This window comes from Coregonus clupeaformis, unplaced genomic scaffold (assembly GCF_020615455.1).
Source record: "Coregonus clupeaformis isolate EN_2021a unplaced genomic scaffold, ASM2061545v1 scaf0346, whole genome shotgun sequence".
NCBI lineage: Eukaryota > Metazoa > Chordata > Actinopteri > Salmoniformes > Salmonidae > Coregonus > Coregonus clupeaformis.
The window spans coordinates 132,501-155,585 of NW_025533801.1; positions in this window are offsets into that span (position 1 = coordinate 132,501).

Sequence of the window (23,085 nt, forward strand, 5' to 3'; positions counted from 1 at the left end):
GAGTAGAGAGTGTTCCTGAGTAGAAAGTGTTCCAGAGTAGAGAGTGTTCCAGACTAGAGAGTGTTCCTGAGTAGAGAGTGTTCCAGAGTAGAGAGTGTTCCAGAGTAGAGAGTGTTCCAGAGTAGAGAGTGTTCCAGAGTAGAAGTGTTCCAGAGTAGAGAGTGTTCCAGAATAGAGAGTGTTCCAGACTAGAGAGTGTTCCAGAGTAGAGAGTGTTCCAGAGTAGAGAGTGTTCCTGAGTAGAGAGTATTCCAGAGTAGAGAGTGTTCCAGAGTAGAGAGTATTCCAGACTAGAGAGTGTTCCAGAGTAGAGAGTGTTACAGAGTAGAGAGTGTTCCTGAGTAGAGAGTGTTCCAGAGTAAAGTGTTCCAGAGTGAGAGAGTGTTCCAGAGTAGAGAGTGTTCCATGGTAGAGAGTGTTCCAGAGTAGAGTGTATTCCAGAGTAGAGAGTGTTCCAGAGTAGAGAGTGTTCCAGACTAGAGAGTATTCCAGAGTAGAGAGTGTTCCAGAGTAGAGAGTGTTACAAACTAGAGAGTGTTCCAGAGTAGAGAGTGTTCCAGAGTAGAGATCGTTCCTGAGTAGAGAGTGTTCCAGAGTAGAGAGTGTTCCAGAGTGAGAGAGTGTTCCAGAGTAGAGAGTGTTGCAGAGTAGAGAATGTTCCAGACTAGAGAGTGTTCCAGAGTAGAGAGTGTTCCAGAGTTGAGACTGTTCCTGAGTAGAGAGTGTTCCAGAGTAGAGAGTGTTCCAGAGTGAGAGAATATTCCAGAGTAGAGAGTGTTCCAAAGTAGAGAGTGTTCTAGAGTAGAGAGTGTTCCAGACTAGAGAGTGTTCCAGACTAGAGAGTGTTCCAGAGTAGAGAGTGTTCTGAGTAGAGAGTGTTCCAGAGTAGAGAGTGTTCCAGAGTGAGAGAGTGTTCCAGAGTAGAGAGAGTTCCTAAGTAGAGAGTGTTCCAGAGTAGAGAGTGTTCCAAACTATAGAGTGTTCCAGAGTAGAGTGTGTTCCAGAGTAGAGAGTGTTCCAGAGTAGAGAATATTCCAGACTAGAGAGTATTCCAGAGTAGAGAGTGTTCCAGAGTAGAGAGTGTTCCAGACTAGAGAGTGTTCCAGAGTAGAGAGTGTTCCAGAGTGGGGAGTGTTCCTGAGTAGGGAGTGTTCCAGAGTAGAGAGTGTTCCAGAGTGAGAGAGTGTTCCAGAGTAGAGAGTGTTGCAGAGTAGAGAGTGTTCCAGAGTAGAGAGTTTTCCAGAGTAGAGAGTGTTCCAGAGTAGAGAGTGTTCAATGGTAGAGAGTGTTCCAGAGTAGAGTGTTCCAGAGTAGAGAGTGTTCCATGGTAGAGAGTGTTCCATGGTAGAGAGTGTTCCAGAGTAGAGAGTGTTCCAGATTAGAGAGTGTTCCATGATAGTAAGTGTTCCAGAGTAGAGTGTTCCAGAGTAGAGAGTGTTCCATGGTAGAGAGTGTTCCATGGTAGAGAGTGTTCCAGAGTAGAGGGTGTTCCAGAGTAGAGAGTGTTCCAGAGTAGAGAGTGTTCCAGAGTAGAGAGTGTTCCATGGTAGAGAGTGTTCCAGAGTAGAGTGTTCCAGAGTAGAGAGTGTTCCATGGTAGAGAGTGTTCCAGAGTAGAGAGTGTTCCAGAGTAGAGAGTGTTCCATGGTAGAGAGTGTTCCAGAGTAGAGTGTTCCAGAGTAGAGAGTGTTCCAGAGTAGAGAGTGTTCCAGAGTAGAGTGTTCCAGAGTAGAGAGTGTTCCATGGTAGATAGTGTTCCAGAGTAGAGAGTGTTCCAGACTAGAGAGTGTTCCAGAGTAAAGAGTGTTCCAGAGTAGAGAGTGTTCCAGAGTGAGAGAGTGTTCCAGAGTAGAGAGTGTTCGAGAGTGAGAGAGTGTTGCAGAGTAGAGAGTGTTCCAGAGTAGAGAGTGTTCCAAAGGGAAGTGTGTTCCAGAGTAGAGAGTGTTCCAGAGTAGAGAATATTCCAGACTAGAGAGTATTCCAGAGTAGAGAGTGTTCCAGAGTAGAGAGTGTTCCATGGTAGAGAGTGTTCCAGAGTAGAGTGTTCCAGAGTAGAGAGTGTTCCATGGTAGAGAGTGTTCCAGAGTGGAGAGTGTTCCAGAGTAGAGAGTGTTCCAGAGTAGAGAGTGTTCCAGAGTAGAGAGTGTTCCATGGTAGAGAGTGTTCCAGAGTAGAGTGTTCCAGAGTAGAGAGTGTTCCATGGTAGAGAGTGTTCCAGAGTGGAGAGTTTTCCAGAGTAGAGAGTGTTCCATGATAGAGAGTGTTCCAGAGTAGAGTGTTCCAGAGTAAAGAGTGTTCCATGGTGGAGAGGTTTCCATGGTAGAAAGTGTTCCAGAGTAGAGGGTGTTCCAGAGTAGAGAGTGTTCCAGAGTAGAGAGTGTTCCATGGTAGAGAGTGTTCCAGAGTAGAGTGTTCCAGAGTAGAGAGTGTTCCATGGTAGAGAGTGTTCCAGAGTAGAGAGTGTTCCAGAGTAGAGAGTGTTCCATGGTAGATAGTGTTCCAGAGTAGAGTGTTCCAGAGTAGAGAGTATTCCAGAGTAGAGAGTGTTCCAGAGTAGAGTGTTCCAGAGTAGAGAGTGTTCCATGGTAGATAGTGTTCCAGAGTAGAGAGTGTTCCAGAGTAGAGAGTGTTCCATGGTAGAGAGTGTTCCAGAGTAGAGAGTGTTCCATGGTAGAGAGTGTTCCAGAGTAGAGTGTTCCAGAGTAGAGAGTGTTCCATGGTAGAGAGTGTTCCAGAGTGGAGAGTTTTCCAGAGTAGAGAGTGTTCCATGATAGAGAGTGTTCCAGAGTAGAGTGTTCCAGAGTAAAGAGTGTTCCATGGTGGAGAGGTTTCCATGGTAGAAAGTGTTCCAGAGTAGAGGGTGTTCCAGAGTAGAGAGTGTTCCAGAGTAGTGAGTTTTCCATGGTAGAGAGTGTTCCAGAGTAGAGAGTGTTCCATGGTAGAGAGTGTTCCAGTGTACAGAGTGTTCCAGAGTAGAGAGTGTTCCAGAGTACAGAGTGTTCCAGAGTAGAGAGTGTTCCAGTGTACAGAGTGTTCCAGAGTAGAGAGTGTTCCAGAGTAGAGAGTGTTCCAGACTAGAGAGTGTTCCAGAGTAGAGAGTGTTCCAGAGTAGAGAGTGTTCCTGAGTAGAGAGTATTCCAGAGTAGAGAGTGTTCCAGAGTAGAGAGTATTCCAGACTAGAGAGTGTTCCAGAGTAGAGAGTGTTACAGAGTAGAGAGTGTTCCTGAGTAGAGAGTGTTCCAGAGTAAAGTGTTCCAGAGTGAGAGAGTGTTCCAGAGTAGAGAGTGTTCCATGGTAGAGAGTGTTCCAGAGTAGAGTGTATTCCAGAGTAGAGAGTGTTCCAGAGTAGAGAGTGTTCCAGACTAGAGAGTATTCCAGAGTAGAGAGTGTTCCAGAGTAGAGAGTGTTACAAACTAGAGAGTGTTCCAGAGTAGAGAGTGTTCCAGAGTAGAGATCGTTCCTGAGTAGAGAGTGTTCCAGAGTAGAGAGTGTTCCAGAGTGAGAGAGTGTTCCAGAGTAGAGAGTGTTGCAGAGTAGAGAATGTTCCAGACTAGAGAGTGTTCCAGAGTAGAGAGTGTTCCAGAGTTGAGACTGTTCCTGAGTAGAGAGTGTTCCAGAGTAGAGAGTGTTCCAGAGTGAGAGAATATTCCAGAGTAGAGAGTGTTCCAAAGTAGAGAGTGTTCTAGAGTAGAGAGTGTTCCAGACTAGAGAGTGTTCCAGACTAGAGAGTGTTCCAGAGTAGAGAGTGTTCTGAGTAGAGAGTGTTCCAGAGTAGAGAGTGTTCCAGAGTGAGAGAGTGTTCCAGAGTAGAGAGAGTTCCTAAGTAGAGAGTGTTCCAGAGTAGAGAGTGTTCCAAACTATAGAGTGTTCCAGAGTAGAGTGTGTTCCAGAGTAGAGAGTGTTCCAGAGTAGAGAATATTCCAGACTAGAGAGTATTCCAGAGTAGAGAGTGTTCCAGAGTAGAGAGTGTTCCAGACTAGAGAGTGTTCCAGAGTAGAGAGTGTTCCAGAGTGGGGAGTGTTCCTGAGTAGGGAGTGTTCCAGAGTAGAGAGTGTTCCAGAGTGAGAGAGTGTTCCAGAGTAGAGAGTGTTGCAGAGTAGAGAGTGTTCCAGAGTAGAGAGTTTTCCAGAGTAGAGAGTGTTCCAGAGTAGAGAGTGTTCAATGGTAGAGAGTGTTCCAGAGTAGAGTGTTCCAGAGTAGAGAGTGTTCCATGGTAGAGAGTGTTCCATGGTAGAGAGTGTTCCAGAGTAGAGAGTTCCAGAGTAGAGAGTATTCCAGAGTAGAGAGTGTTCCAGAGTAGAGTGTTCCAGAGTAGAGAGTGTTCCATGGTAGATAGTGTTCCAGAGTAGAGAGTGTTCCAGAGTAGAGAGTGTTCCATGGTAGAGAGTGTTCCAGAGTAGAGAGTGTTCCATGGTAGAGAGTGTTCCAGAGTAGAGTGTTCCAGAGTAGAGAGTGTTCCATGGTAGAGAGTGTTCCAGAGTGGAGAGTTTTCCAGAGTAGAGAGTGTTCCATGATAGAGAGTGTTCCAGAGTAGAGTGTTCCAGAGTAAAGAGTGTTCCATGGTGGAGAGGTTTCCATGGTAGAAAGTGTTCCAGAGTAGAGGGTGTTCCAGAGTAGAGAGTGTTCCAGAGTAGTGAGTTTTCCATGGTAGAGAGTTTTCCAGTGTACAGAGTGTTCCAGAGTAGAGAGTGTTCCAGAGTACAGAGTGTTCCAGAGTAGAGAGTGTTCCAGTGTACAGAGTGTTCCAGAGTAGAGAGTGTTCCAGAGTACAGAGTGTTCCAGAGTAGAGAGTGTTCCAGAGTAGAGAGTGTTCCATGGTAGAGAGTGTTCCAGAGTAGAGTGTTCCAGAGTAGAGAGTGTTCCAGAGTAGAGAGTGTTCCATGGTAGAGAGTGTTCCAGAGTAGAGTGTTCCAGAGTAGAGAGTGTTCCATGGTAGAGAGTGTTCCAGAGTAGAGAGTGTTCCAGAGTAGAGAGTGTTCCATGGTAGAGAGTGTTCCAGAGTAGAGTGTTCCAGAGTAGAGAGTGTTCCAGAGTAGAGAGTGTTCCAGAGTAGAGTGTTCCAGAGTAGAGAGTGTTCCATGGTAGATAGTGTTCCAGAGTAGAGAGTGTTCCAGACTAGAGAGTGTTCCAGAGTAGAGAGTGTTCCATGGTAGAGAGTGTTCCAGAGTAGAGTGTTCCAGAGTAGAGAGTGTTCCAGAGTAGAGAGTGTTCCATGGTAGAGAGTGTTCCAGAGTAGAGAGTGTTCCATGGTAGAGAGTGTTCCAGAGTAGAGTGTTCCAGAGTAGAGAGTATTCCAGAGTAGAGAGTGTTCCAGAGTAGAGTGTTCCAGAGTAGAGAGTGTTCCATGGTAGATAGTGTTCCAGAGTAGAGAGTGTTCCAGAGTAGAGAGTGTTCCATGGTAGAGAGTGTTCCAGAGTAGAGAGTGTTCCATGGTAGAGAGTGTTCCAGAGTAGAGTGTTCCAGAGTAGAGAGTGTTCCATGGTAGAGAGTGTTCCAGAGTGGAGAGTTTTCCAGAGTAGAGAGTGTTCCATGATAGAGAGTGTTCCAGAGTAGAGTGTTCCAGAGTAAAGAGTGTTCCATGGTGGAGAGGTTTCCATGGTAGAAAGTGTTCCAGAGTAGAGGGTGTTCCAGAGTAGAGAGTGTTCCAGAGTAGTGAGTTTTCCATGGTAGAGAGTGTTCCAGAGTAGAGAGTGTTCCATGGTAGAGAGTGTTCCAGTGTACAGAGTGTTCCAGAGTAGAGAGTGTTCCAGAGTACAGAGTGTTCCAGAGTAGAGAGTGTTCCAGTGTACAGAGTGTTCCAGAGTAGAGAGTGTTCCAGAGTACAGAGTGTTCCAGAGTAGAGAGTGTTCCAGAGTAGAGAGTGTTCCATGGTAGAGAGTGTTCCAGAGTAGAGTGTTCCAGAGTAGAGAGTGTTCCAGAGTAGAGAGTGTTCCATGGTAGAGAGTGTTCCAGAGTAGAGTGTTCCAGAGTAGAGAGTGTTCCATGGTAGAGAGTGTTCCAGAGTAGAGAGTGTTCCAGAGTAGAGAGTGTTCCATGGTAGAGAGTGTTCCAGAGTAGAGTGTTCCAGAGTAGAGAGTGTTCCAGAGTAGAGAGTGTTCCAGAGTAGAGTGTTCCAGAGTAGAGAGTGTTCCATGGTAGATAGTGTTCCAGAGTAGAGAGTGTTCCAGACTAGAGAGTGTTCCAGAGTAGAGAGTGTTCCATGGTAGAGAGTGTTCCAGAGTAGAGTGTTCCAGAGTAGAGAGTGTTCCAGAGTAGAGAGTGTTCCATGGTAGAGAGTGTTCCAGAGTAGAGTGTTCCAGAGTAGAGAGTGTTCCATGGTAGAGAGTGTTCCAGAGTAGAGAGTGTTCCAGACTAGAGAGTGTTCCATGGTAGAGAGTATTCCAGAGTAGAGTGTTCCAGAGTAGAGAGTGTTCCAGAGTAGAGAGTGTTCCAGAGTAGAGAGTGTTCCAGAGTAGAGAGTGTTCCATTGTAGAGAGTGTTCCATGGTAGAGAGTGTTCCATAGTAGATAGTGTTCCAGAGTAGAGAGTGTTCCATGGTAGAGAGTGTTCCAGAGTAGAGTGTTCCAGAGTAGAGAGTGTTCCATGGTAGAGAGTGTTCCAGAGTAGAGAGTGTTCCAGAGTAGAGTGTGTTCCAGAGTAGAGAGTGTTCCAGAGTAGAGTGTTCCAGAGTAGAGAGTGTTCCATGGTAGAGAGTGTTCCAGAGTAGAGAGTGTTCCATGGTAGAGAGTGTTCCAGAGTAGACAGTGTTCCAGAGTAGAGAGTGTTCCATGGTAGAGATTGTTCCAGAGTAGAGAGTGTTCCAGAGTAGAGAGTGTTCCAGAGTAGAGAGTGTTCTAGAGTAGAGAGTGTTCCAGAGTAGAGAGACCCACAGTAGCAACTGTAATTGAGTACTGACAGTGTCTGCTGTGGCAGGTGGGAAGGTGCACGTTACCTGAGAAATGTCTAATCTCTCAATGTTCTAATCTCTCAATGTTCATCTCAAAGTGCATCAAATTCATGCATTTATCTGTTGAAATGCCCTGGACCCCCCATACTGTCTTTGTCTTCAAATCCTAGAAAAGCCCCTGGAAATGCCTCACTCCAGTCATAGCTACAACCACCACCACCGACTACCACTACTGTTACCTCTGGGAGAGAGGATCTTCTACCCCTGGAGAGAGAGGAGTTGCTACCCCTGGGGAGAGAGGAGCTGTTACCCCTGGGGAGAGAGAAGCAGCTACCTCTGGGAGAGAGGAGCTGTTACCCCTGGGGAGAGAGGAGCTGTTACCCCTGGGGAGAGAGAAGCAGCTACCTCTGGGAGAGAGGTACTTCTACCCCTGGGGAGAGAGGAGCTGCTACCCCTGGGGAGAGAGGAGCTGTTACCCCTGGGGAGAGAGGAGCTGCTACCACTGGGGAGAGAGGAGCTGCTGCCCCTGGGGAGAGAGGAGCTGCTACCCCTGGGGAGAGAGGAGCTGCTACCCCTGGGGAGAGAGGAGATGTTACCCCTGGGGAGAGAGAAGCAGCTACCTCTGGGAGAGAGGTACTTCTACCCCTGGAGAGAGAGGAGTTGCTACCCCTGGGGAGAGAGGAGCTGCTACCCCTGGGGAGAGAGGAGCTGCTACCCCTGGGGAGAGAGGAGCTGCTACCCCTGGGGAGAGAGGAGCTGCTACCCCTGGGGAGAAAGGAGCTGCTACCCCTGGGGAGAGAGAAGTTGCTACCCCTGGGTAGAGAGGAGTTTCTACCCCTGGGGAGAGTGGAGCTGCTACCCCTGGGGAGAGAGGAGCTGCTACCCCTGGGGAGAGTGGAGCTGCTACCCCTGGGGAGAGAGGAGCTGCTACCCCTGGGAGAGAGGAGCTGTTACCCCTGGGGAGAGAGAAGTTGCTACCCCTGGGTAGAGAGGAGCTGCTACCCCTCGGGTGAGAAGAGTTGGCTAGAGTCAAGGCTAGACCAATTATGTACCAAAGACATCTTCAATCTTTTTTCAGTTTTTAATGTTTTTCTGCCGTGCGTAATACGCAGTAGGCTATGTATTGTATAATGGTTCAATCATTATTTTATCACTAGTTTTTTTGGGTTTGGGCTCATATATAGCCTATGTGTATACATAATATACAACACCCACAACAACCATGTTTTTCACTCAGTTTCAACCTGTTGAACTTCTTTCTTCAAATGGATCAATCACAGTGATGTGAGTTTTAAAAGCACCATAATGTTATGATAATACATTTTTGATGTGATTTGTTTGTGTGGTCCTCTGTAACTCAACTGGTAGAGCATGGCGCTTGTAACGCCAGGGTAGTGGGTTCGATCCCCAGGAACACGCATATGTAAAAAAAAATATGTATGTATGCGCACATGACTGTAAATTGCTTTGGATAAAAGCGTCTGCTAAATGGCATATTTAAGTTTTGTTGTGTGAGAGAGAGAGTCTTTGTTTGAAGTTGTTGAGTGGTTTTTGGCAATACACTGTAGATGTATGTGTTCCATGGTAGAGAGTGTTCCATGGTAGAGAGTGTTCCAGAGTAGAGAGTGTTCCAGAGAAGAGAGTTTTCCAGAGTAGAGAGTGTTCCAGAGTAGAGAGTGTTCCAGAGTAGAGTTTTCCATATTAGAGAGTGTTCCAGAGTAGAGAGTGTTCCAGAGTAGAGAGTGTTCCAGAGTAGAGAGTTTTCCAGAGTAGAGAGTGTTCCAGAGTAGAGAGTGTTCCAGAGTAGAGAGTGTTCCAGAGTAGAGAGTGTTCCAGACTAGAGAGTGTTCCAGAGTAGGGTGTGTTCCATAGTAGAGAGTGTTCCAGACTAGAGAGTGTTCCAGACTAGAGAGTGTTCCAGAGTAGAGAGTGTTCCAGAGTAGGGAGTGTTCCTGAGTAGAGAGTGTTCCAGAGTAGAGAGTGTTCCTGAGTTGAGAGTGTTCCAGAGTAGAGAGTGTTCCAGAGTGAGAGAGTGTTCCAGAGTAGAGAGTGTTCCAGAGTAGGGAGTGTTCCTGAGTAGAGAGTGATCCAGAGTAGAGAGTGTTCCTGAGTTGAGAGTGTTCCAGAGTAGAGAGTGTTCCAGAGTAGAGAGTGTTCCAGAGTAGAGAGAGTTCCAGAGTAGAGAGTGTTCCAGAGTAAAGAGTGTTCCAGAGTGAGAGAGTGTTCCAGAGTAGAGAGTGTTCCAGAGTAGAGAGTGTTCCATGGTAGAGAGTGTTCCAGAGTAGAGAGTGTTCCAGAGTAGAGAGTGTTCCAGAGTAGAGAGTGTTCCAGAGTAGAGTGTTCCAGAGTAGAGAGTGTTCCATGGTAGAGAGTGTTCCAGAGTAGAGAGTGTTCCAGAGTAGAGAGTGTTCCAGAGTAGAGAGTGTTCCAGAGTAGAGTGTTCCAGAGTAGAGAGTGTTCCATGGTAGAGAGTGTTCCAGAGTAGAGAGTGTTCCAGACTAGAGAGTGTTCCATGGTAGAGAGTGTTCCAGAGTAGAGTGTTCCAGAGTAGAGAGTGTTCCAGAGTAGAGAGTGTTCCAGAGTAGAGAGTGTTCCAGAGTAGAGAGTGTTCCATTGTAGAGAGTGTTCCATGGTAGAGAGTGTTCCATAGTAGATAGTGTTCCAGAGTAGAGAGTGTTCCATGGTAGAGAGTGTTCCAGAGTAGAGTGTTCCAGAGTAGAGAGTGTTCCATGGTAGAGAGTGTTCCAGAGTAGAGAGTGTTCCAGAGTAGAGAGTGTTCCAGAGTAGAGAGTGTTCCAGAGTAGAGTGTTCCAGAGTAGAGAGTGTTCCATGGTAGAGAGTGTTCCACAGTAGAGAGTGTTCCATGGTAGAGAGTGTTCCAGAGTAGACAGTGTTCCAGAGTAGAGAGTGTTCCATGGTAGAGATTGTTCCAGAGTAGAGAGTGTTCCAGAGTAGAGAGTGTTCCAGAGTAGAGAGTGTTCTAGAGTAGAGAGTGTTCCAGAGTAGAGAGACCCACAGTAGCAACTGTAATTGAGCACTGACAGTGTCTGCTGTGGCAGGTGGGAAGGTGCACGTTACCTGAGAAATGTCTAATCTCTCAATGTTCTAATCTCTCAATGTTCATCTCAAAGTGCATCAAATTCATGCATTTATCTGTTGAAATGCCCTGGACCCCCCATACTGTCTTTGTCTTCAAATCCTAGAAAAGCCCCTGGAAATGCCTCACTCCAGTCACAGCTACAACCACCACCACCGACTACCACTACTGTTACCTCTGGGAGAGAGGAGCTTCTACCCCTGGGGAGAGAGGAGTTGCTACCCCTGGGGAGAGAGGAGCTGTTACCCCTGGGGAGAGAGGAGCAGCTACCTCTGGGAGAGAGGAGCTGTTACCCCTGGGGAGAGAGGAGCTGTTACCCCTGGGGAGAGAGAAGCAGCTACCTCTGGGAGAGAGGTACTTCTACCCCTGGAGAGAGAGGAGTTGCTACCCCTGGGGAGAGAGGAGCTGCTACCCCTGGGGAGAGAGGAGCTGCTACCCCTGGGGAGAGAGGAGCTGCTACCCCTGGGGAGAGAGGAGCTGCTACCCCTGGGGAGAGAGGAGCTGCTACCCCTGGGGAGAGAGGAGCTGCTACCCCTGGGGAGAGAGGAGCTGCTACCCCTGGGGAGAGTGGAGCTGCTACCCCTGGGGAGAAAGGAGCTGCTACCCCTGGGGAGAGAGAAGTTGCTACCCCTGGGTAGAGAGGAGTTTCTACCCCTGGGGAGAGTGGAGCTGCTACCCCTGGGGAGAGAGGAGCTGCTACCCCTGGGGAGAGTGGAGCTGCTACCCTGGGTAGAGAGGGAGCTGCTACCCCTGGGGAGAGAGGAGCTGTTACCCCTGGGGAGAGAGGAGCTGTTACCCCTGTGGAGAGAGGAGCTGATACCCCTGGGGAGAGAGGAGCTGCTACCCCTGGGGAGAGAGGAGCTGTTACCCCTGGGGAGAGAGGAGCTGTTACCCCTGGGGAGAGTGGAGCTGCTACCCCTGGGTAGAGAGGAGCTGCTACCCCTGGGGAGAGAGGAGCTGTTACCCCTGGGGAGAGAGGAGCTGTTACCCCTGTGGAGAGAGGAGCTGATACCCCTGGGGAGAGAGGAGCTGCTACCCCTGGGGAGAGAGGAGCTGTTACCCCTGGGGAGAGAGGAGCTGCTACCCCTGGGGAGAGTGGAGCTGCTACCCCTGGGGAGAGAGGAGCTGCTACCCCTCGGGTGAGAAGAGTTGGCTAGAGTCAAGGCAAGACCAATTATGTACCAAAGACATCTTCAATCTTTTTTCAGTTTTTAATGTTTTTCTGCCGTGCGTAATACACAGTAGGCTATGTATTGTATAATGGTTCAATCATTATTTTATCACTAGTTTTTTTGGGTTTGGGCTCATATATAGCCTATGTGTATACATAATATACAACACCCACAACAACCATGTTTTTCACTCAGTTTCAACCTGTTGAACTTCTTTCTTCAAATGGATCAATCACAGTGATGTGAGTTTTAAAAGCACCATAATGTTATGATAATAAATTTTTTATGTTTTGTTTGTGTGGTCCTCTGTAGCTCAATTGGTAGAGCATGGCGCTTGTAACGCCAGGGTAGTGGGTTCGATCCCCAGGAACACGCATATGTAAAAAAAAATATGTATGTATGCGCACATGACTGTAAATTGCTTTGGATAAAAGCGTCTGCTAAATGGCATATTTAAGTTTTGTTGTGTGAGAGAGAGAGTCTTTGTTTGAAGTTGTTGAGTGGTTTTTGGCAATACACTGTAGATGTATGTGTTCCATGGTAGAGAGTGTTCCAGAGTAGAGAGTGTTCCAGAGTAGAGAGTGTTCCAGAGAAGAGAGTGTTCCAGAGTAGAGAGTGTTCCAGAGTAGAGAGTGTTCCAGAGTAGAAAGTGTTCCAGAGTAGAGTGTTCCATGGTAGAGAGTGTTCCATGGTAGAGAGTGTTCCAGAGTAGAGAGTGTTCCAGAGTAGAGAGTGTTCCAGAGTAGAGAGTGTTCCAGAGTAGAGAGTGTTCCAGGGTAGAGAGTGTTCCAGAGTAGAGAGTGTTCCAGAGTAGAGAGTGTTCCAGAGTAGAGAGTGTTCCAGAGTAGAGAGTGTTCCAGAGTAGAGAGTGTTCCAGAGTAGAGAGTGTTCCAGAGTAGAGAGTGTCCCAGAGTAGAGAGTGTTCCAGAGTAGAGAGTGTTCCAGAGTAGAGAGTGTTCCATGGTAGAGAGTGTTCCAGAGTAGAGAGTGTTCCAGGGTAGAGAGTGTTCCAGAGTAGAGAGTGTTCCAGAGTAGAGAGTGTTCCAGAGTAGAGAGTGTTCCAGAGTAGAGAGTGTTCCAGAGTAGAGAGTGTTCCAGGGTAGAGAGTGTTCCAGAGTAGAGAGTGTTCCAGAGTAGAGCGTGTTCCAGAGTAGAGAGTGTTCCAGAGTAGAGAGTGTTCCAGAGTAGAGAGTGTTCCAGAGTAGAGAGTGTTCCAGAGTAGAGAGTGTTCCAGAGTAGAGAGTGTCCCAGAGTAGAGAGTGTTCCAGAGTAGAGAGTGTTCCAGAGTAGAGAGTGTTCCAGAGTAGAGAGTGTTCCAGAGTAGATAGTGTTCCATAGTAGAGAGTGTCCCAGAGTAGAGAGTGTTCCAGAGTAGAGAGTGTTCCAGAGTAGAGAGTGTTCCAGAGTAGAGAGTGTTCCAGAGTAGAGAGTGTTCCAGGGTAGAGAGTGTTCCAGAGTAGAGAGTGTTCCAGAGTAGAGCGTGTTCCAGAGTAGAGAGTGTTCCAGAGTAGAGAGTGTTCCAGAGTAGAGAGTGTTCCAGAGTAGAGAGACCCACAGTAGCAACTGTAATTGAGTACTGACAGTGTCTGCTGTGGCAGGTGGGAAGGTGCAAGTTACCTGAGAAATATCTAATCTCTCAATGTTCTAATCTCTCAATGTTAATCTCAAAGTGTATCAAATTCATGCATTTATCTGTTGAAATGCCCTGGACCCCCCATACTGGCTTTGTCTTCAAATCCTAGAAAAGCCCCTGGAAATGCCTCACTCCAGTCACAGCTACAACCACCACCACCGACTACCACTACTGTTACCTCTGGGAGAGAGGAGCTTCTACCCCTGGGGAGAGAGGAGTTGCTACCCCTGGGGAGAGAGGAGCTGTTACCCCTGGGGAGAGAGGAGCTGTTACCCCTGGGGAGAGAGGAGCTGTTACCCCTGGGGAGAGAGGAGCTGTTACCCCTGGGGAGAGAGAAGTTGCTACCCCTGGGGAGAGAGAAGTTGCTACCCCTGGAGAGAGAGGAGTTGCTACCCCTGGGGAGAGAGGAGCTGATACCCCTGGGGAGAGTAGAGCTGCTACCCCTAGGTAGAGAGGAGCTGCTACCCCTGGGGAGAGAGGAGCTGTTACCCCTGGGGAGAGAGGAGCTTCTACCCCTGGGGAGAGAGGAGCTGTTACCCCTGGGGAGAGAGGAGCTGTTACCCCTGGGGGAGAGAGGGCTGCTACCCTGGGGAGAGAGAAGTTGCTACCCCTGGAAGAGAGGAGCTGCTACCCCTGGGGAGAGAGGAGTTGCTACCCCCATGGGGGAGAGAGGAGCTGATACCCCTGGGGAGAGAGGAGCTGCTACCCCTGGGGGAGAGAGGAGCTGCTACCCCTGGGGAGAGAGGAGCTTCTACCCCTGGGGGAGAGAGGAGCTGCTACCCCTGGGGAGAGAGGGAGCTGTTACCCCTGGGGAGAGAGGAGCTGTTACCCCTGGGGAGAGAGGAGCTGCTACCCCTGGGTAGAGAGGAGCTGCTACCCCTGGGGGAGAGAGGAGTTGCTACCCCCATGGGGGAGAGAGGAGCTGATACCCCTGGGGAGAGAGGGAGCTGCTACCCCTGGGGAGAGAGGAGCTGCTACCCCTGGGGAGAGAGGAGCTTCACCCCTGGGGAGAGAGGAGCTGCTACCCCTGGGGAGAGAGGAGCTGTTACCCCTGGGGAGAGAGGAGCTGTTACCCCTGGGGAGAGAGGAGCTGCTACCCCTGGGGAGAGAGAAGTTGCTACCCCTGGTTAGAGAGGAGCTGCTACCCCTGGGGGGAGAGGAGTTGCTACCCCTGGGGAGAGAGGAGCTGTTACCCCTGGGGAGAGAGGAGCTGTTACCCCTGGGGAGAGAGGAGCTGCAACGAAGAGAGACTGCAACCCTGCTCGGGAAGAGCTTAACGACTGGTGATTGTTGGGGCACGTTTGGCAGGAGCTTCAGTGATGAAGATTGCTGAACTTGCTGATGTTTCACAATGTGCCATGGCCGTCTCAGTCACCAGGTCTCAACCCAATTTAACACTGATGGTCGATTCTGGAGCGGCGCCTGAGACAGTGTTTTCCACCATCATCAACAAAGCACCAAATGATGGAATTTCTTGTGGAGGAATGATGTCACATCCCTCCAATAGAGTTCCAGACACTTGTAGAATGTATGCCAAGACATATCTACACCAAGGAGCATTGTTCTGGTGGCTCCTGGAGGCAAAACGCCCTGTTAAGACACTATGTTGGTGTTTCCTTTATTTTGGCAGTTACCTGTAGGTGTATGTCACTCATCACTGCAATCCATCTGTTCTTGTACTTTATGCTGCTCTACATTGACATAGATTTCACACAATCATGTCTCTTACATACATTCTAATGCCTCAAATTAAAGTTTATTTTATAAGTCAGTTAGTAATAAAATGTAATATTTCTTGGACCTTTTGAGCCAACGATATGTTTCTGTACATGTCTGTTTTATTTAGTCAATTAGTTATTTGTTCCATTGGTTGTGTGTGTGTGTGTGTGTGTGTGTGTGTGTGTGTGTGTGTTTGTGTGTGTGTGTGCGTGTGCGTGTGTGTGTGTGTGTGAGTGTGTGTGTGTGTGTGTGTGTGTGAGAGAGTGAGTGTGAGTGTGAGTGTGAGTGTGAGTGTGAGTGTGAGTGTGAGTGTGAGTGGGAGTGGGAGTGTAAGTGAGAGTGTGTCACGATCGTCTGAAGGAGCGGACCAATACGCAGCGTGTTGAGCGAACATCGTAGACTTTAATTAATTAAAGAAACCACGATAAACAACAAACAAAAATGACGAAAGTGAAGTCCACAGTACAACGACTGAACACGGAACAATAACCCACAACTAACACAAGAAAACCTACATCTTAAATATGGCTCCCAATCAGAGATAACGAGCCGACAGCTGACACTCGTTACCTCCGATTGGGAGTCAATGAATACAAACAAGGAAACACAACCACAACCTAGAAATAGACACAACAGAACTCCTCACCTAGAAATAAACGTGACAGACATGCAAACATAAAAATACACCCAAAACCCAACAAACAACATACACCCTGGCTCAAATACACAAGTCCTGGAGCCAGAGTGTGACAGTACCCCCCCCTAAAGGTGCGAACTCCGGGCGCACCAGCATACAGTCTAGGGGAGGGTCTGGGTGGGCGTCTGTCCACGGTGGCGGTTCTGCTTCTGGTCGTGGTCCCCATCCCACCTTAGTCACTCTCCGCTTCCGTCCTCCCTTCCTCATGACCACCCCCCAACTCAACCCCACTGGATTAAGGGGCGGCACCGGACTCCGGGGCGGCACCTGACTACGGGACAGTACCGGACTAAGGGGCAGCACCGGACTAAGGGGCAGCACCGGGATAAGGGGCAGCACCGGGACAAGGGGCAGTACCGGACTACGGGGCAGTACCGGACTAAAGGGCAGTACAGGACTAAGGGGCAGTACCAGGCTAAGGGACAGCACCAGGATAAGGGACAGCACCAGGATAAGGAGCCACACCGAGCTAAGGGGCAGCACCTGACTAAATGGCGAATCCTGGCTGGCTGGCTCTGGCGGATCCTGGCTGGCTGGTGGATCCTGGCTGGACGGCTCATGGCTGGCTGACGGATCTGGCTGCTCATGGCTGGCTGACGGATCTGGCTGCTCATGGCTGGCTGACGGATCTGGCTGCTCATGGCTGGCTGACGGATCTGGCTGCTCATGGCTGGCTGACGGATCTGGCTGCTCATGGCTGGCTGACGGATCTGGCGGATCCTGTCTGGCGGAAGGCTCTGGCTGATCCTGTCTGGCAGAAGGCTCTGGCTGATCCTGTCTGGCAGAAGGCTCTGGCTGATCCTGTCTGGCAGAAGGCTCTGGCTGATCCTGTCTGGCGGAAGGCTCTGGCTGATCCTGTCTGGCGGAAGGCTCTAGCGGCTCCGGTCTGGCGGACGGCTCTGATGGCTCATGGCAGACGGGCGGCTTTGCAGGCTTTGGGCAGACGGGCAGTTCAGGCCCCGTTGGGCAGACGGCAGACTCTGGCCGTCTGAGGCGCATCGTAGGCCTGGTGCGTGGTGCCGGAACTGGAGGTACCGGGCTGAGAACACGCATCTCAGGGCTAGTGCGGGGAGTCGGAACAGGGCATGCTGGACCCTGGGGACTCCCATAACGCCTAGTGCGGGGAGCCGGAACAGGGCATGCTGGACCCTGGGGACTCCTATAACGCCTAGTGCGGGGAGCAGCAACAGGGCATGCTTGGCCCTGGGGACGCACCGTAGGCCTGATGCGTGGTGCCGGAACTGGAGGTACCGGGCTGAGAACACGCATCTCAGGGCTAGTGCGGGGAGTCGGAACAGGGCATGCTGGACCCTGGGGACTCCCATAACGCCTAGTGCGGGGAGCCGGAACAGGGCATGCTGGACCCTGGGGACTCACCTCACGCCTAGTGCGGAGAGCAGGAACAGGCCGGGCTGGGCTGGCGACGCGCACCGTCTCCCTGGTGCGGGTGGCCGGAACAGGCCGGGCCGGGCTGGCGAAGCGCACCGTATCCATGGTGCGGGGAGCAGGAACAGGCCGGGCTGGGCTGGCGACGCGCACCGTATCCCTGGTGCGGGTGGCCGGAACAGGCCGGGCCGGGCTGGCGAAGCGCACCGTATCCATGGTGCGGGGAGCAGGAACAGGCCGGGCTGGGCTGGCGACGCGCACCGTATCCCTGGTGCGAAAGTGGCCGGAACAGGCCGGGCCGGGCTGGGCGGCGCACCGTATCCCTGGTGCGTGGAGTAGGAACAGGCCGGGCTGAGCTGGCGACGCGCACCGTATCCCTGGTGCGAGTGGCCGGAACAGGCCGGGCCGGACTGGCGTAGCACACCGTGGACCTGGTGCTTGGAGTAGGAACAGGCCGGTCCGTACCGGGAACACACACCACTGGCCTCAACCGAGGATCAGGAACGGGCCGGACCGGACTGGCAACACACATCAGTCTTTCACGCCGTGCCACAAACACTTCCCTTCCTCTACTCGCCAATGGCTCCCGTACTCCGTTAGCCTTCTCTCCTTTTCTCCCTGTGGCAGCCTCCCGCTGCTCAGCTGCCCAAGCCATGTGCCCCCCCCCAAAAATTTCTTGGGGTTGCCTCTCGTCCTTCCGACGAAACACCTGCCGATGCCGTTGCTCCTCTCCTGCCAGGTTCTCCCCCTTCATCGCCCTCCGGTACCGGACGGCCTCCTCCTGGGTAATATGTCCCCAGCCGAGGAGGACATCCACCAACGTTCTCTCCTGACCCGGCGCCTCCTCCCATGTCCAGACCCTTTGCTCCTGGACGCGCTGCTTGGTCCTTTTAGGGTGGGTTATTCTGTCACGATCGTCTGAAGGAGCGGACCAATACGCAGCGTGTTGAGCGAACATCGTAGACTTTAATTAATTAAAGAAACCACGATAAACAACAAACAAAAATGACGAAAGTGAAGTCCACAGTACAACGACTGAACACGGAACAATAACCCACAACTAACACAAGAAAACCTACATCTTAAATATGGCTCCCAATCAGAGATAACGAGCCGACAGCTGACACTCGTTACCTCCGATTGGGAGTCAATGAATACAAACAAGGAAACACAACCACAACCTAGAAATAGACACAACAGAACTCCTCACCTAGAAATAAACGTGACAGACATGCAAACATAAAAATACACCCAAAACCCAACAAACAACATACACCCTGGCTCAAATACACAAGTCCTGGAGCCAGAGTGTGACAGAGTGAGAGACTGAGAGTGAGAGTGAGAGTGAGAGTGAGTGAGGGTGTGAGTGAGAGTGAGAGTGAGAGGGAAGAACCTGATATGTAAATGAGTTCAGCAAACGAAAGTAACTTTCAGTGACTGAATGATCATTCCAGACTCTGCTTCTATTGAGAGACATATAAAAGGTAAGACGACGATTGTTATGATATTAATATAGTTGATGATATTGTTATGTGTATTCATATAGTTGATGATATTGTTATGTGTATTAATATAGTTGATGATATTGTTATGTGTATTAAAATAGTTTATGATATTGTTATGTGTATTCATATAGTTGATGATATTGTTATGTGTATTAATATAGTTTATTATATTGTTATGTGTATTCATATAGTTGATGATATTGTTATGTGTATTCATATAGTTGATGATATTGTTATGTGTATTCATATATTTGATGATATTGTTATGTGTATTCATATAGTTGATGATATTGTTATGTGTATTCATATAGTTGATTATATGTTTTGTGGACAGTGTTATAATAGGCCTACTCTCCTTAAAATGTTTTGGATATAAATTAGATGCGTGGGGTGAATACGTTCTGTTTCCATCTGTGTGCCCCAGGGTGATCGCTCCTACACTATCTAGAATCTAAAAGGGTTCTTTGGCTGTCCCCATAGGAGAACCCTTTGTAGAACCCTTTTTGGTACTAGGTAGAACCCTTTTGGGTTCCATGAAGAACCCTTTCCACAGAGGGTTCTACATGGAAGCCAGAAGGGTTCTACCTGGAACCCAAAAGCGTTCTCCTATGGGGACAGCCAGAGGACCCTTTTGGAACTATTTTTTCTAAGAGTGTACTGTATCATAGGTCTATAGACTTGTCTTCTCAAAACAGGCTTAAAACACAACAAGCAACAACATTTTCTCTTTCTAATCTACTGTTAACTCTTTTCACTCAGGAAGGTATGTTGTGTGAAAGAGAGACAAATAAATACTGTGGAAAGACTAACAACAACTTACACTTCCTCAAAACAGGTTGTGTGTGTTCATTAGTGCCCACCGTAGAAAAACGTTTGGCAACAGAAACCGTTTAGGTCACGTTGTACAGCGTTTGGAGTAAACTGTTTATGAATTGTTGCAAAACTGTTGGCTGCTGTGTAAACTAATGAATACGACCCAGGTAGAAGCCTACAACTCGGCTGTTGATGTCTGCCTCATGCTGAAACCTGAACTTAGCCTGAGGGGTGGACTATGATGCAAGCTAGATATACTGGTTTTCTAAAGTTAGCTAGCTTCAGTTAGCTTCACATTCCAGCACAGGCCTCATCCATAGGAATGTACAGAGTGCCAGTCATCAGGAAGGTGCTCTGAGCAGAACGGAAAATATATAATGACTTGACAGTTTAATCATACAAAATGGCGCTAACTGGACGTGGGCAAGTCAAATCCAATCAGTGGAGGTTGCTGAGGGGAGGACGGCTCATATTAATGATACCATTCCACCTATTCCGCTCCAGCCATTACCAAAAGCCCGTCCTCCCCAATTAAGGTGCCACCAACCTCCTGTGAATTCAATACATCAATATTCATTCGTCATAGTTCTACATTTCACATTTCGTATGATAAATGTAATTGTATCATAGTTCTACTATAGTGTAGCGATCCGTGCAACTTCCGGCGTGAGTTTACTGTGAACACTGAGGCTGTACCCACTTTAAGTTACAGTTTTAACAGAGACCAAGTAGGCTATTTGATCATAATGTAAAAAAGGCCTCCAATAACATTTAACATGGAAATAGCTGTTCTATCATTCAGCCTACAGTAGCAGCCAATGTGTGGTGTTCAATGTAAGCCTACATTCCATGAGACATTCCAAAAAACATGCAGAGCTTGACATTAACCTGTTTATCTACTTGTCCTTCACACAAGGAGGAGGTGACTGAAAATGTTGTTGTGTTTGATGCAAGAAACCACTTTACTAAATAAAATGCATCATTATTCCCATGTACTATGATGCAATTCCAACCAAGTAACCCAATTGGCGCCAGTGGCGCGATGCGTAGGTTGTTTGCCTTTTTACAAGTGCAACCTGGGTTCACTTCCCTGCCCCGCTGTTTGCTACATTGGTGTCAGAAGTAGTATGGTGTCTGTGAGGCCATCAGATTGCACGGCCCGGATGTGTGAGGGGTCTGAGTAGTCGAAGCACAGGACTTGCTTTTATAGGGGGCAGTGTGAGACAGGTTACAATTCCAATCGCAGCAATAGGGTTAACCTAGTTTTGGCCAGCGACCTGGGTTCACTGCCCTGCCCCGCTGTTTGCTACAATATTAATATCACAGGCTACCCGACGTCCGTTGAACAAAGAGACACAACAATATGAGTGAAAGGATTTTAGGATAATATCAGTAGGTGTTGATTTAGAGTTGTCTTCTGGGTTCAGCCTTCTAGCTGCCTTTATCAATTGGGTGAAATATAACAAATGACATGGTCTCAAAGTTTGGAGATAACCAGGCCCAGTTTAAATCACCCATGATTTCCATTTCATTATTTCCCCAGAGCAGCAAGGGAATCTAGAGACTCAACCTTTGCAGAATCAGAATCACCTTTATTCGCCAAGTACATTTGCATGTACATATGTAGGATCTTAATTTGAGCCAGTTTGCTACAGCAGGAAAATGTTCCTGCAGCAACAGGAAATGTGAATTATAATTAATGGACATTTTTGTAGCGGTTGATACATTTTTAGTAAGGGAAACTCAAGTCTGCCATTTCTAAGTGGAAATTACAAACTTCAGAAGCCTTTTAAAACCTCAAATACACTACAAGTTTTAAATTTACTGCGTTGAGGGAAAGTTATTCTGCAGTGGGGGGTGATCAAATTAAGATCCTACATCTGTACACATAATTCTACATGGTGATTTTTTACATTTTAGTCATTTAGCAGACGCTCTTATCCAGAGCGACTTACATTGCGAGCGCATACATTTTTATTTTTTATACTGGAATCGAACCCACAACCCTGGCGTTGCAAATGCCATGCTCTACCAACTGAGCTACATCCCTGCCGGCCATTCCCATAATAATTCAAATGTCCTGTTGCTGCAGGATTATTTTCCTGCTGTAGCAAACTGGCTAAAATTAAGATCCTACATCTGTAGCAATACACCTCTCTTTGATGTACATGGCTATATCAGGATTGACTTTTGACCATTTGACATCTTTTATTTACTGTTGTTTAGGCTGGTTGAATGAGTTGCCTATAAAAGCTACTTCATCTGCAAGAGAACAGGCGGCTGCACTAGCGACTGTAAGAAGTTATGTGATTTCCTCATATGAACGTGAAAGTAAGTGTGTATCCTACGCAGTTACACAATGGCTGTTGAAACTGTGGCACATATTTCTCGGTAACATTAGAAGTGGGATGAATGTGTTGATATGTAGGAAAGACGGGCAGACTCTCGTAGGTCTAGGCTAAACTACAAACTATTAGGGCCTACATAAAGCCCAACAGCAGAGTCCCAACAGCAGAGTCCCAACAGCAGAGTCCCGACAGCAGAGTCCCAACAGCAGAGTCCCAACAGCAGAGTCCCAACAGCAGAGTCCCAACAGCAGAGTCCCAACAGCAGAGTCCCGACAGCAGAGTCCCAACAGCAGAGTCCCAACAGCAGAGTCCCAACAGCAGAGTCCCAACAGCAGAGTCCCGACAGCAGTCCCAACAGCAGAGTCCCAACAGCAGAGTCCCAACAGCAGAGTCCCAACAGCAGAGTCCCAACAGCTGTCCTATCATTTCTCTTCATTATTTATCTTCATATGACAAGGATTAAAAAGGATTTGCCTGTAGATTGTCGACTTGATTCATGATGATGACTGCTGGCTAAGATTTTGAAAGTATGATGTTGACATGATCAGTCCAATCAAAGCTACTGTAGATATAATGTGATTTGAGGTCATTTTATCTGTTGGCCAATGACCTTCTTGGATGGGCACTTCTAATGTAACTCTATGGCAGCACCCAAGGGGCTTGCATTTTCTAGCTCTACCCTTAGACTTGGCGGTGACGTAGTGTCCCCATGAATGACAGAACACTGAGCCAATCACGGCACAGCGCTCCGTATTTTCTTCTGTCTTACCCCACCACCACAGAAAGCACTGAGCTAGGCTGAAACACCGGCATTTTGGAGCTGCCTTACTCAAGTAAACAAAAAGGAGACCATGTTTGTATGCGGCTTTATTAACTCAATGATATATATATTTATTTATTTTTACATTTTTTGCAAACTGATATGTGACATGTATTAATGCCAAAATAACATGCAAAACAGGAAAGGCCACCTGCCCTGAATAACGGGTTGCTGGTTGAGAGAATGCCAAGAGTGTGCAAAGCTGTCATCAAGGCAAAGGGTGGCTATTTGAAGAATCTCAAATATTAAATATATTTTGATTTGTTTAACACTTTTTTGGTTACTACATGATTCTATATGTGTTATTTCATAGTTTTGATGTCTTCACTATTATTCTACAATGTAGAAAATAGTAAAAATAAAGACAAACCCTTGAATGAGTGTGTGTTCTAAAACTTTTGACCGGTAGTGTATATATTTTTTACGTTGTTAGCGAACTGATATGTGACATGTATTAATGCCACAATAACATGCAAAACAGGAAAGGCCACCTGCCCTGAATGACGGGTCGCCACTGGCTGAGGTATAGACCTTGATCTGCTTTACACAAAAAAATTAACTGTTATACATTATAACCTAGCCGACTTTAAATTATAAAAAATCTCTTAATTGTTGCAAAAAACCTTTCTGTATAGATCACTGATCCCCCCCAGATCAATCAAGCCTGTTTTAGCCCTTCTGTCTACATTCTCAGATACGTTTAGAAAAGAACAGATTCAAAAATAATAAATGGCCGACTTTTAATGAATACAAATAAGGGTGTGACATGGCCATGGTGAAGAGATGTCACAACTACATATTCATGTGATTGCATTAAATCACCTGACTGTTTCGATATGTCTGTTAGTAAATGTTGTGTAAGAGATAATTAATAAATTATAACAATTCACATTCAAGAATTACTGTGTTAACTACAACCAACATGTTGGATCTCTGTTTAGGGGTCAGTGGTCTAAAATGAGTCTCTCTGGGGAGAGAGAGGAGGGGGGCCCTGCCTCTAAAATGAGTCT